The 13,277-nt window shown below is 37.9% G+C and overlaps 1 protein-coding gene across 2 annotated transcripts in view; it reads left to right on the top strand.

Annotated features, from left to right (window-relative positions):
• Window positions 1-13,277, top strand: part of CDK14 (cyclin dependent kinase 14) — a 316,567-nt gene that overhangs the window by 233,659 nt on the left and 69,631 nt on the right. The window lies entirely within an intron of this gene.

Below are 13,277 nucleotides of genomic sequence, written 5' to 3'. Positions count from 1 at the left end.
CGTTTCTACATGCCAATGTTTTAGTAATTTCTCAGAATTATGTTTTGGGGAGTCTGTTACTCATATATTTCCATAGTCTCTGTGTTCATTTCTTGGTTTGAAGTCTAATACTTTCTGATCAGAGGCACCAGGCATCATTATATCCTCACATTCCTAATTGTGCCCTTTGCTGGAGTTCTGTACTGTTGGTCTCTCTGCAGAAATCTTTCTTCCCCAGATGATGACACTGCTGGCAAAATTGAGTCTCTGAGATTTGTTTTAAATATGTTTGTCTGAGGAATTGAAGACATGCTGTGAAGGCAGTAATATCAGTGAAGTAGACCTTACTGCTGGGTCTCCCATTATTTTTATGTAGCCGTTAAAGGCAAGGTTTTTCCAAAATGGTAGGCACCTTAAGAACTGGGCTGGCACTCAAAAGTGCTTAGTGCTAAGCAACTGCTGTTGGTGTATTATCCACTGATTTTTGTCATGTGTTACAGATAATTTTTCTTTAGCTCAGCAGTCCCCCTGATTCTCATCATAGGGTCTCAGAAATGTATTTTGGAAGATGGTGCAGATGGGCAGTAAGTGTAATAACATGAATAATGCTACTGAGTTTGGTCACCTCTGTAGATAGTTTAAGCTAATCTCAAAAAACATGCCACTTTGCTCCTTTGCCAGCCAAAGACTTACAGACAGTAGTTAAGGTTTCTGGAGTGGTACAAACACCACAAAGTTTCTTTACCTTAAACAAATACTTATCTTACTGACTTTTATGATGATTTGATGTGGGTTTTTCAGTGTAATTTTGACTACCACCTTTTCTACAGTAGGATGGTAATCACAGGTATTCAGATATTGCTGTTTGTGAGAATCTCCTGTGACCATCTCCCAAAATTCATTGCAATTTTGTCAAGAAATTCTTAATTTCTTCCTTTCCTCGTTTCTGGCTGTGGCACTTCATGGGCCTTCGGATTTCTGACTTCTTTCCTGCCATATAGGACAAGAATTTTCACTTTTTCATGCATTTTTCTTAATTAGTGATGCCAAAGCACATGGCATGTAGGAGATTAATAAAAACAGTTATTTGTTTCAAAACTTGAAGTTATTTGCTAGCCAAACAGTTTTCGTAATTAAATTTAGTGATTTTTTTAAAAAATAATCTAGCTTAGAAAGTTTGAAGCTATTGTTTGAGAATTTGTGAGAGATGCTGACTGCGGGCAGATCATAGTGTTCAGTGACTGCTTGACCTGAGTGCCAAAATGGGAAGATGGGAGACAATAATCCTTCCTGATGCATTAAAATGGAGAGGTTAGATTATGTATCTTCAGCAGCACACTGTGAATAACGAGCTTCGGCATAGGGCTGGTGCACCTGTCATTGCTGGAGGGCAAAGAGGCAAGTGGTTCCAAAGGGAACTGACCTTTTTCTTTCAGGCATTGAGTCAATCCCATATCCTTAGGCACACATTCTGTGTTAAAATTATTATAACTTTCCTGGCATTATGCTGAACAACAGATACTGGTGAAAACCTGTGGGGAAAAAAAAATTATGGTGATGGTAATTTGTGTATCATTTTTAATCGAGCCTTTATAGGACATACATTCTGTAATTTTGAAAGGCATCACTAAAACAGTTAAGTTCTTTGATAAATTTAATTGAAGTTTAAAATAAAATTTTGAAATGTTGTTTGGATTAACAGCTCACTAGATACAAAATGTAAATGACAATTTTTTATTACTAAATGTGATTCACAAAAAAAATGCATCCTTTTAAATAGTGTAATGTATAATATGGTGTATATCTACTGTCTGCAACCTCAGCTGTATTTATATCTGTAAGATCTGATTTACAAATAGACAACTTTGTGTTAAATTATTCACATCTCATAATAATTGATGTAACAGAGTTGATCTTATGCTGGAGCATATTTGATCATAAATGCAATGAAAGCAGCCACCATCTTTGTGATGTTTGTCCAGCTAAATCCTTCAGTGAATAAAATAATAAAGATGCCAGCTGTGTTTGTTTTATGATCACTGCTGCAATAGGAGGATGGAAATACAAATGAATAAAAGTTCTGTATTTTCTGGTTGGATTTATAAACTCAGACTCTTACTGCAAAGAATTTAAGTGGAAAAAATAACATTTTTACTTCTGTCACACTCTCATAAATGTATTGTTTGCTTTTTTATTCCTATTCTTTTGGAATCCAGAATAGTTTTAAAATATTGCTATTGTCTGGACCCAAATGTACAAAACCCAAGGAAATCTTGTAAAAATAGATGAAATTTATGCTTTCCTCTTTAACACCATTGCAAGTTAAGAATTGACCATCATTTTTGTATTGCCTTCTTCGGTTACATTCTATAGCAATCTTAAAGCTCTGTTTACTACTGTGTACTGCTAGTGTGCCTCAAACTAATTTCACCACCCTGACATGAAAAAATCATGCTCTAGATTGTTATTGGCCTTCCTTCAGCATTATGACTTTTGTAGAATCGTGTTATATTCCTTTTATTTCTTTCATATTTGATCCTTAAAGTGCCCTTGAGTCAAGCTTTATTCTGCAACCATGAGGGCATGAATCTTTCCTGAGACGCTGACAGATAGTGTTTGGTGAATATCATTTTTCTGTCAGCTACAGCCTACATCTGTACTGCTAACTAAAGCAGAGCCAGGGACTATCTTCTGGCCCCGAGGCCATGTGGCAGACCTTAGCTACAGCAGCGCTAAGTAACACTTGGGCATGCATATCCTGTGGGCTTTATGTGGTCCCCATGCAGCTGCAGGTGCAATTATTATTTTGAGGGTGTTCAGTATTTACTTTTTTAATTCAAAATTTCCAAGATCGCGTAAGACCCGTGTTGCAGACCATGGGAATTGTGTTTTCTAGCGGAAGGTTGAAGGTAATATATTGTATGCCCTGCTTGTAGGAACCTGGTATGTACCACCTTTTGGGAATAGTCCCTGGCATGGGTTGTTCCCTGAACTGTGTCTAGGAGTGCTTTTGGAGAATCCTGGTTGGCATGGGCCAGAATAATCCAGGGGAAAGTACGGACACTCAGTAGTCAAGCTGTAAGGCCTTTTCCCTAGCCTGCTTAATTCAGCAATATAGGCTTCAGCAGAGAGATTCTGGGTATTCCCTGCCCCGTGCACACGTGAGCATATTCCCTGGGAAGTTTCTGCGCTCACTGTAATGCTAGCATCCTCTGCCACCTAGGCCTGAAGCCTTAGGGATGGTTTTTGTCTTTCCTTTCCTATCCCATGCATCCAGACTGATATATATGTTACAATTTTTTCTTTCCAGCTTTTCCAAGATACCTTTTTTCTTCGCCAACCAACTGCCACTCATATCTTGATTATTATAATATGCTTCTCATGTCCTCTCCTGACCAACACCCTTCTTCAGATCATATAAAAAACAACCAATAAATTCAGTTTATTTTTTTGTGGATTGTTTAGCTCTCCCTCCCGACACTGGCTGTTTCACTCATCATTTTTGAGCTCCTTTTTACCCTTTTCAAAATCCTCCATAGTTATGCCTCTTTCTCTCTTCCTTCACAAAGTTGTGTATTTACTGCTATTACCTTTCCTTATGTCAGTGATGCCTTACTCATATTTAGGCCTTCTCCTGCCCCCTAGATAATTCAGGCAGACTCACAACTGCTGTCTTCCTTTCTGGGATCAGATGGGCTTGTGCCCAGGCAGCACATTTACCAGTTGTTTATGATCCTTTTCTCCAGGCTGCTGCTTCTCAATTGGTAATCTGCTAGGACTAGTCCTTGTCTACCTCAAAAGAAGCTTAATACCAATTAGGACCCTAAAATGGGACCCAGATGTTTTTTTACCTGCCTGTCCCACTTTGGTGGCAGCACACATGAACAGATGTGTTGCAGAGCTCCATGGATTTCACAGTTCCACATGTACAAAATCTTTTTAAAATCCACCTGCTTATTTTGGGTCATTAGAAGTGTCATGAGCTCTACTGGCAGTCAGTTTTTAGTGATAGCTGGCTCTCTGGGAATTCTGACCTTTGGTGGTCACTATTATAGATAACAATTTTGATTTCAGTTCTTAAATCACCTATGCTGATTTATGCCTAAATAGCAGCAACTCCCTGCTTAGCTGTCTCTCTTTCATGCTACTTTGACAGGTTAGGATTTGCAAAAATAGCTCTGGATCGAGTTCTTCCCTACTGCAAGCCAATTTATGAGTGTCAGATAGCACTGCATCCTCACACATATGTGAGTACAAGCACTTAAAATCCACGTATTTCAGTAATTGATAGCTAAAATATGTGGAATGTGTAGTTCAATTCACCGCCAACCTGTACACTTAAAAAGGCATAAACTCTTGTGTTAAATCTGAGTAACTTTTTAAAAAGACACTTCAGTACAGATATGTGTGGGTATGTAATGTTTCACTTTAAATAAAAAAAAATCAATGCAAAATCATGTTACTTTTCCTCCAAATTGTGTACTAGAGAGAGATTCACTATTTTCTCCTTCTAAAGTGGTCTCTGTGCTTAGGAAACCCTTGGGTAGTTACACTCTTTTTTTTTTTTTCCCTGCTCATGTTCAAAGTCAAATTCAGGCTTTTAACAGATTGGCACAAGCACATTTGTTTCTTAACAAGTATTACTGCTGTTGGTATCAGGCACTGGATTTGCAGTCTGCTGTCTTCTCCCTACTGGAAGGTGACCTAATGTTCCTTTTAGAAAATACCTGTCTCCATTAATGTAAAGAGAGAGAGTGGTGTGTTAAATCAGGAGAGTGAATCTGGCGAAGGAATGACACCTTCTGCACTACAATGCTGGTGTGAATGTGGTGTCCCATCCTACATTCTCTTCTGTCGTCACCTGAACCAAGTACCTGAAGGTCAGGGAGCTCCAGCTAGTTGTGTGTGGTGTTAGTCTGTCTGAATATATAGGTCTAATAATACATAATATTTTTGACTGCATAGCTTTGAATATATTGCCAGTATGCCCATTATAACCATCTTGGTCTCTTCCTCTCAATGTTTACTAGTTCTGCATCATTTCCCTGTCATATTTTAGTTTAGGAGTGTAGTTGCAAAAAGACCAGGATGCCTACATGTACATAATTGCTTAGTCTCATTGGGTTCAGCCAGGCAACTCATATACATAAAGTTAAATACATGCATATGCCTGGAGTCTGTCTTCCTGAGCTTTCTAAAGCTTGGGGCATTCTCTCTGCCTCCAAATCTCCATTCACCTTTAATGAGCTGTATAAATAAATACAAAGTACTCCTGTTTGTTCCAATCCATAAAAATATATTTTATTAGCTGAGGGGTATACAATAATAGAAAAGATCAGACCCATCCAATGTTTTAGGGAGCTGTGGGAGGACAGGACAAGTAGCTGCTTCCAAGTGGCTGACGGATCTGAGGCCCCAGCAAGACAGATTTGTAGGTTAACTGTGATAAATGATCTTTGGCTTCACAGACTAAAGTGAGGTCACCCTTCTCAGGGCACTGCCTGCACGCTGCAACCTTGCAGCAAATTCTTTTTGAAATACTGAGCAAACAGACCAGTTCTTATTTACATTAGAATGAAATTAAGACTTCTCAACCAAAGATGATAAAATACCAGACAAGAGGGCAGAGATTTATAAGGCAGTGCTAATGTTTATTTACTAGAACTTAGTTCTGTCTCCTTTTAGTTTTCAAAAGGCAGTAGGTCCAAAAAGACAGCTGGTTTTTCTTTCTGTACTCATTTAATAAGGGAAGATACAGGAAACTTTGTTTACTGCTCTAGTGGCTGCACTCACTTTACAAATTTGAAAATCAGAGTTTGGTTGTTTTTTCTTTGGAGTACCTTTTGCTTGAATTTCTTTGGCAAGAAATAATCCATGTTGTTGAGGCTGGGAGGAGGAAAAGCACTGAGCTTTGACTGCATTGTGTGCCAAAGTTTTTTTTCAGCTGTTTCTGTGTTGAGGGGGAGCGGGGGTTATTCCCTCCTTTTTTTTTTTTCCTTATGTCCAGCCAGTGAGGAAATAAATATGTGAAGAAAGAATCCTATGGAATGTTAACTCCGCTGCCGTATTTTCTTCCTTTTATCATGCCCCAAGATTCAGTGAAGTTGATATAAATTCACCATGCCTTCTTTTAAAAAGCATAACAGAAAGGCATTCTTCCTTTAAGAGTCAGACTGTAAAAGGTGATTTTCTTTCACTCAGTTTGGTTTAAGCCTGTAAAAAGCATTAAGTGAAAAATCTGATATATTTGTTAGGGCATTTATTGCATTACTAACTTATATTTTCAGTTCCCAGTGAAAGGTTTATAGAGAACATAAACCTTGAAGAGTTCTTGTTCAGGATTAAAGATATATTTTCTTCATTTTCTGGTGAAATACTAGCTCATAAAATGATTGGGGTATTAGTAATTATTTTTAGGTCTATTTGTTTTCCAAGGATACTCTGTTCAACTTGCTGAGGTGCACAAAGAAGGCCTTTAAAAAACATGCGCCTTGATCAGAAGATTCATGCCCTTTAAAGAATTTCAAAATAATCAAAAGCTTCTGATTAGGTGTCACCACCATCTTGTTGTTATTCATTAATTGCACTTACAGCAAGCAAAGATCTTCCAGTAAACTATAAATATAGCATATTCAGTATTAGTTTGTTGTGGTGCAAGTATTACACTATGTTTTCCATAATTATTATCTTTAATAGTGGGCTAATTGGGATGCTAAAAGAATTAAAATAGCTGATTGGTGGTGGGATATAAAATCAAAAAGAAGTAATTGCTAGTTTCATTCAAGTGCAAAAGGGTAAGGCATGTTCTGATTAAAATTTATTAGGAAATACCTTTTCTGGGGAATACCTGTATCTGGGAGAAACTGCTGACAACTGAGTGAAATTATGTGAAGTACTTCAGGTATTCTTCTCTTAGTTTAAAGATTCAGTTGCAGTTTTAGCAGTAACAGAACACTGTACCCAGCAGTCATGTTGCTTGGAATATCACAACCTCAGAATTCCCAGGAATTAAGTTAGTTACGTGATCGTATTGCAGAAAGCCACATTCTCAGTAGCCTAGAGTATGCTATCACTGGACATATATTGTATATTTGCTGTTTAAATAAGCTTATTTTTCTTCTCTTTAATGTCTGCTGTGCGGACTCCATAGTTCTTGATTCATTTGATGCTAGGAAAAAGATGCCTTGTGTCAAATGTAAACCTTTTTCTGTATCAAAATGTTACAGAACAAGTGGGTGAAATATCTGCAATATTGTCAGTGAACAGTATTGACTATCTTCATGCCTCAAGGTCTCGATAGTTGGAACTGGGTTTCTCTAGAAAGTTTTGTAGCCCAGCGTATTTATTCTGAGGCATCAGAGCAAGAGCTAGCCCAGGTGCATGTCGGACTACAGAAAAACAAAACTCAGGCTACTGTTAAGTCTGTTCTGTATTGATTGATTCTCTTCAAGCTTAGCATTTAAAGCTGAAATCAAGCAAATTCAATTTTTAAAGGTGTTGTGTTCTGTAAGGGTGTTAATGTTCTGCTTCCTATATGAAGCAAAGCTTTCAAGCTGGATGTCACAAGCAGTGTTGTAGAAATACAGTAATACATCTGAAACTGAAATGCATCAAATATAGTGCAGAAAGATTCAGGGAGAAATAGACTTGTATCTAATTGTCTTGAGTTACATTCAGTGATGACACATACAAATGATTTTATGATCTAGTTGTGACTGAGCTTAATGACTATTATCAAATGTGAATTGCCATGAGAGGTTGGATCACTTCTGGTTAGGTGTGACCAAACTGAGCCTCTGAAACCTCATGTGATTTATGAGCAGTTTAAGTAAGTGTCTTAATTTTCCATTCTGAGAAGTTCTGGAGATGCAAATATAATTATGGTTTACTTACTGGGTCAGTAGATTCTTTTAAAAATGTACCAGGTATAAAAAACCTATATACTTAGAGGTAAATCTATATTGATTAAAATAGAAAAAACCCCAAACAACTAGTTGCCTATACTGTTAGAGCCTTCATTTGTTACATTCACTTTTATTCATGAAATGCTATTCATCTTGGCTGCTTTCCAGCTAATGGCATCTGTGCAGCTGTCAAGTGAGAATTAGTTCAGACGAGTCAGGGTTGTTAGTACCTTCCTGGAATGCCCTGAATAAACTTACCTCTACAGCTTTCCAAATGGGGCTCTGACCTCTTTTACATTGACATTAATAGCAGTACCAAAGAATCAAACACTGGTACTTTTATCTCTGTTTCATGTCAGTGCATACTTATCATTGGTTGTCATGGCTTTTATTTTAATAATAAACATTTTGACCACCTTTTCAGTACTCAGCAGATAAGATTGCTGATGCTTTGTTATAGTAATACAGTTAAAAGGGATCAAACTAAGCTCTGAATTTCCAAACAGATTGTTTCATGTACCCTTACGGAAATCATGAAGGTCTGAAGACTGTGTGGCGCAATGTTGTGCAGGACCACAGAGCAAGGGCAGGTGCTGGGAGCAGCATAGCCATTTTAGTGCAGGATTTGCCCCAGCCTAGTTCATCTAAGAAGCCTGAGCAGGATGTTGTGCTAATACGGGAATCTTGCTTCTAGTGAGGTACCAAGCTAGAAAAGTACAATTAAATCGATGGCCTGGGGAGCCTTCGATACTTTTCCCACCTGCACAGGTAGAGCTCAGTGTTTCTGAATCTAAACTGCTGCCAGCACCACAGTTTGGGAAGAGCAAGAGGGGCATCAAGTGTTTGGAGACATGCCTCTCCTGAAGAATGTGCACAATCCAGCACAATGTTGGGACTGCTGTTGGCAGCCCCATGCAAGTGTGGGAGACAATCCCAGCACTGAAATGTGGTTCCTGTGACTGTTTGACTGTCATGTTTACTGTACAGTTTGGCTTGAAGTACCTCTACACTGTGCTGTGGAGCAAATCCTGTATTTTGTGATTGATCAGCAACAAGTAAAACTCTGCTTCAGTGAGCCTTCAAAAGCTTTTGTATCTCTTTGTTCATCAGTTTTAGTCTCAGTACCCTCTGTGTAAAACACTGAAAAAATGGTAACGTCTTTACTCCGTTAGATTCTCGTCTTGAGGTGCCGCTTTATGCCTTCATCTGTATCAAAAGCTAAAAGCATCGCATCAAAACTTGTGTTCACTTGTTGCAGTGGTTTCATGATGGCTAAATAAACTCTACAAAAGCTCCATAGAGGCACGCCAGGCGCGTCAGGGAAGCAGTTCCTGCATACTGGAGCTGGCATGTCAGGTCTTTGAAGACGGTAGGTGTTCTCGGCATGGCTGTAAGAACAGAAAAGGCTGTTCATATTTAGTAAAAAGGAAATGTTCCTTAAGGTAGGCCCTGCTCCGCTTTGTGTGCTGCATAGCTGCCGCTACTAGGGCCGTGCATATATTCAGAGGTGTAAACTATCAAGGCACATGAGGGCATGTCCCTATCAGCTGGTGAGAAGATAATTTGCAAAGAAAACATTAACTGCAATATGCATGTTGGCAAAGTTTTGTGTCAGGAGAGGCTAAAGCCTAGGACACGGGGGAAAGACAGCCGTCCTCAAGCAGACTTGGGTGAAAATGAGGAGCAGGGCCCTCATGGCAGTGTGGTGGTGGATGAGATACCACAGGGACTGTACAGGAGCCCAGTTGTTGAGGGCACCACTGCAGCCTCTGTGAAACCGGCTGCACATGGCCTGCTGGATTTGCACCCATTTGTTTATTCTCTTCGTATCATTAAACTTTAAACTCTGCTAAGTGGTGTGATTGTTTGGGTTAACTGTGGTTTTGTCTTTCACCACTTCAGGTTGCAAGAGGTTACTTACAAATAAGAAGCAGAGCTGAGATTTCCAAAGGGAATTAGGTGCTTCAGTCCTGTAGGCCATGTTATAAACGCCAGTTGATAAATTAATTAATGATACACTGCGAAAGTCATATTTTCGCATGGAAAATAGGCACAGTAAACGATTTTTGCTTTGGGAAGTATCTACTTCATGCTGTTAGGAATATATAGACAGCATATTATCTCAGTTTGTTTTAGTGCCCATTTGTCTTAATTATTAATGTGAATTTGAGCTGCCTTCTTCATTGCATTTAAAAGCAAATCACCCCAGGTTCAGAAGTTCACTGCACATGCCCAAAACTTTTTTTTTTCTCAAGAGCTTAAAGCAAACTTCAGTGATCTTAGTCATGTTCTGCTTGACCAAATACTGACCTTCCTCTGCAGTAGGAAGACATTTAAGCCTGTTTTCTGAAATTAAATCAAATTATTGTAATCCAATGAGATTTACAACTGCTCAAGTCTAGTCTGATTCATATATGTTTAAAGTGAGACAAATTCATATGGTGTTTGTTCTTCTGCAGCTAAGGCCATATATAGCACCTAGGATTAAGTTGAAAATCAATGTGTTTCACAGATGTCATCAGAGTAGGTGTGTAGAGATATTACCAATATATCTCAAGACAATTTCTACGTATTATTTAATACTCACAGCCAAAAGTTTCTCTTGTATTCTGCTGTATGCCACATTTTCTGAAAGTACATATGCTGTCATGGCTAGTAACTATTCCTGAGTGATTAGTATGACAGTAAGTGGAGCGTGAATATTGGGACTTGCCATATCATGCATGCCAAGTTCCTGTATGGCCCGACTGCTGTGAGACAAAACATGCTATTATGTTTTAGACACAAAGCCATATTGTATGAAATTCCATCCTGTCACATACTGACATAGATGTATTTAAAAATCAAATCTTTTTTTTTTGTTGTTTAGTTCTTTTTGTTACCTTTTTCCATATTAGATATTTAACTACTCAACTCCATCAGAAAATTCAGCCTTTGTCCCTATTGAGAAATCATGTTTCAAAGTGACATCAGACAAATCCTTAATGCTTTAAGGAGGATATTTTAAAGAGACTATTGGCAAAAAAAAAAAAAAAGAAAAAAAGGGAAAAAAAAAAGAGAAATAAACCCAAATGTTCTAATGTTCCAGAGCACTGAGGTTATGCGCTAAATAGGTTTCTCCAAACAACTCTGATGTAGGTGTAATTTAAATACGTGATCATACAGTGCTTTTTTCCTACATGGAAGAATAGATTGTCTTTAAACAAAGCAGAAAAATTAGTCATGCATTCCACTAAGGCATTGGTTTTAAGACTGACAACCTTAGGAGCCCACATGCATATGCCTTTTGCAGAGTTCAGTGATTTCCAGAAGTGACCTTTCCAGAAGACATGGCTTTTGGAGAAGAACTTTTTCATTACTGTGCAAAGCTCCATAAACAAAGCTAGAACTTTGATGCAGAACTTTAAAGATACAGCTGAGCCTACTAAAATTGATTATTTGATCCATGAGTTACTTGGATGATCTTCTTTGGCCTGTATTACACAGGAGGTGAGACTTGATCATTGTGGTCCCTTCTGAGTTTGAAATCTATAAATGCTTGAGAACATAATACCAATAAAGTAGCAGCTGGAATCTTCAAAGCACTGTAGAAACAACTAACACCACCCCATCTCCCCCCCAGCACTACTTGTAATATTATGAGGGCAGGTAAATGTAATAATTATAGCAGATTGAACTATTTTTGCAGACTGTGCAATGAATTTAGTCTTTTTTTCTATTTAGTAATTATAAAACTGCTTCTAATTTTGGCAGATTTATTCACAAGTATTTCAGTAGTTGATGTGATTGTTGCAGCCCTAGATATTTTTGTGGGTTTTATATTGTATTAAGGTATAATCTTCTGATTATTTGACATGTGTCTTTGGCTTCTTGATTTATCACAGTAAACAGATATCTTTTTTGTTTCTAAACCGAGAAGGTGACTTTGGTTTCCTAAACTGTTCCTACTCAAAATATTTTCAATTTATATTAGTTAATCTCATTTTCTTGCTAAAAAAAAAAATATAATCTTAGTGGTATGCTAGGTACTTTGGTGACCATTAATATGGTCAAAATGTCAGCACTGCTCTGTTCAAGAGCACTGAGGAACTAGGTTGTCATCATCCACAATTTCACCTGCAATTCAGAATTTGTTAATGTTTGAATGTTCTTCTGCTTTGCCTTACTTAGCATTTTGACTGTACTTATGGATCAGCTAAGGAATGCTAAAATTCTTATATTGGAGAGTGAGTTACTACTTACTTAAGTGTACTTAACTTACTACTTACTCAAGTGACCTCATTTTTCTGACGTAACAGTAGCTTTTATTCAAGACAGAGCAAGTTTGCTATGGCTCCTAAAAAAGATGCAGCTACCTCGGGGGGGGGTGGGAATACATGGGTGAAATGATTTCCCAGGGCCTCCGAACAATAATTGGTGCAGGTGGGACTAGGACATAAGACAGGCCTCCCAGTCCCAGAATAATCACTGGTTCATGGAAATTTTGAATGTATAGAATTGTTAAGTGTAAACTTTTTGCTTGGTATTTTGGTGTTCTGTAATGAACTTTCCTGTAATTTTCACACAAGTTTGATGAAACAGTTTCTACAATCTGGTAGTTTAAGGATCTAGGAATTAAACTGATCTATAGGCAATGACTGTTTAGTTCAAGATGCCTTTATTTTGTCATGAATTGAAAATTAAGAGAGAAAAAATGATGCCCATCAGAAACACTGGAGTTCAGCATCTGTTTAACCTGGAATAGCAATTACGAATCCTGATCCTGGGAATTCTGTAAGATTATGACTGATGAGAGATAATGTCCTAAAGTGGCCAGCACTTCTAGGGAATTCATCCCCTGGGTAATTTCTGGACAAATGGACTGCCACTTCTGAAGAAGAGATCACATAGGAATTTTTGAATACTGTGCCTATCTAGCATACAGCTGCTGGAAACTAAACAGACAGCCAGTAGCATATTTTTTGAATCATTACAAATACCAGGATATCATGCATATGCCAGCACGTGATTTAATAGAGATGCTTTTGACTTTTGAATATTTTTCTTCACAGTAAGTGTAGAATGAGCATGGACAAAAAGTTGTGTCTATGACATTTGTGACTTAAATTTCTCGATGTAACAATTTTTTTTTTCCATTTAGGATTTTCAGTGTTGTCTGTTCTTTGTTGCAGAGGTAGTTTTCACCTGTGCATATACTGATACATAAAATTATGCCATGTAAGCCCAATGAAAGAGTAACTCTGTTTAATCCATCTTCCTTGAATGGCTCTGTAGAAAGTCAGCTTGAGCTGAAAAAAAATGAACATTTGCATGAAATGTGCTGTAGGATTATTGATTTTATAGGATAACACCATCTTTTTCAAATACAGCAGTATTTTGGACTCCAGTCTACTC

The sequence above is a fragment of the Falco biarmicus genome, chromosome 4, assembly GCF_023638135.1.
Source record: "Falco biarmicus isolate bFalBia1 chromosome 4, bFalBia1.pri, whole genome shotgun sequence".
NCBI classification, from domain to species: Eukaryota; Metazoa; Chordata; class Aves; order Falconiformes; family Falconidae; genus Falco; species Falco biarmicus.
This window is presented reverse-complemented; position numbering and strand designations above follow the sequence as displayed.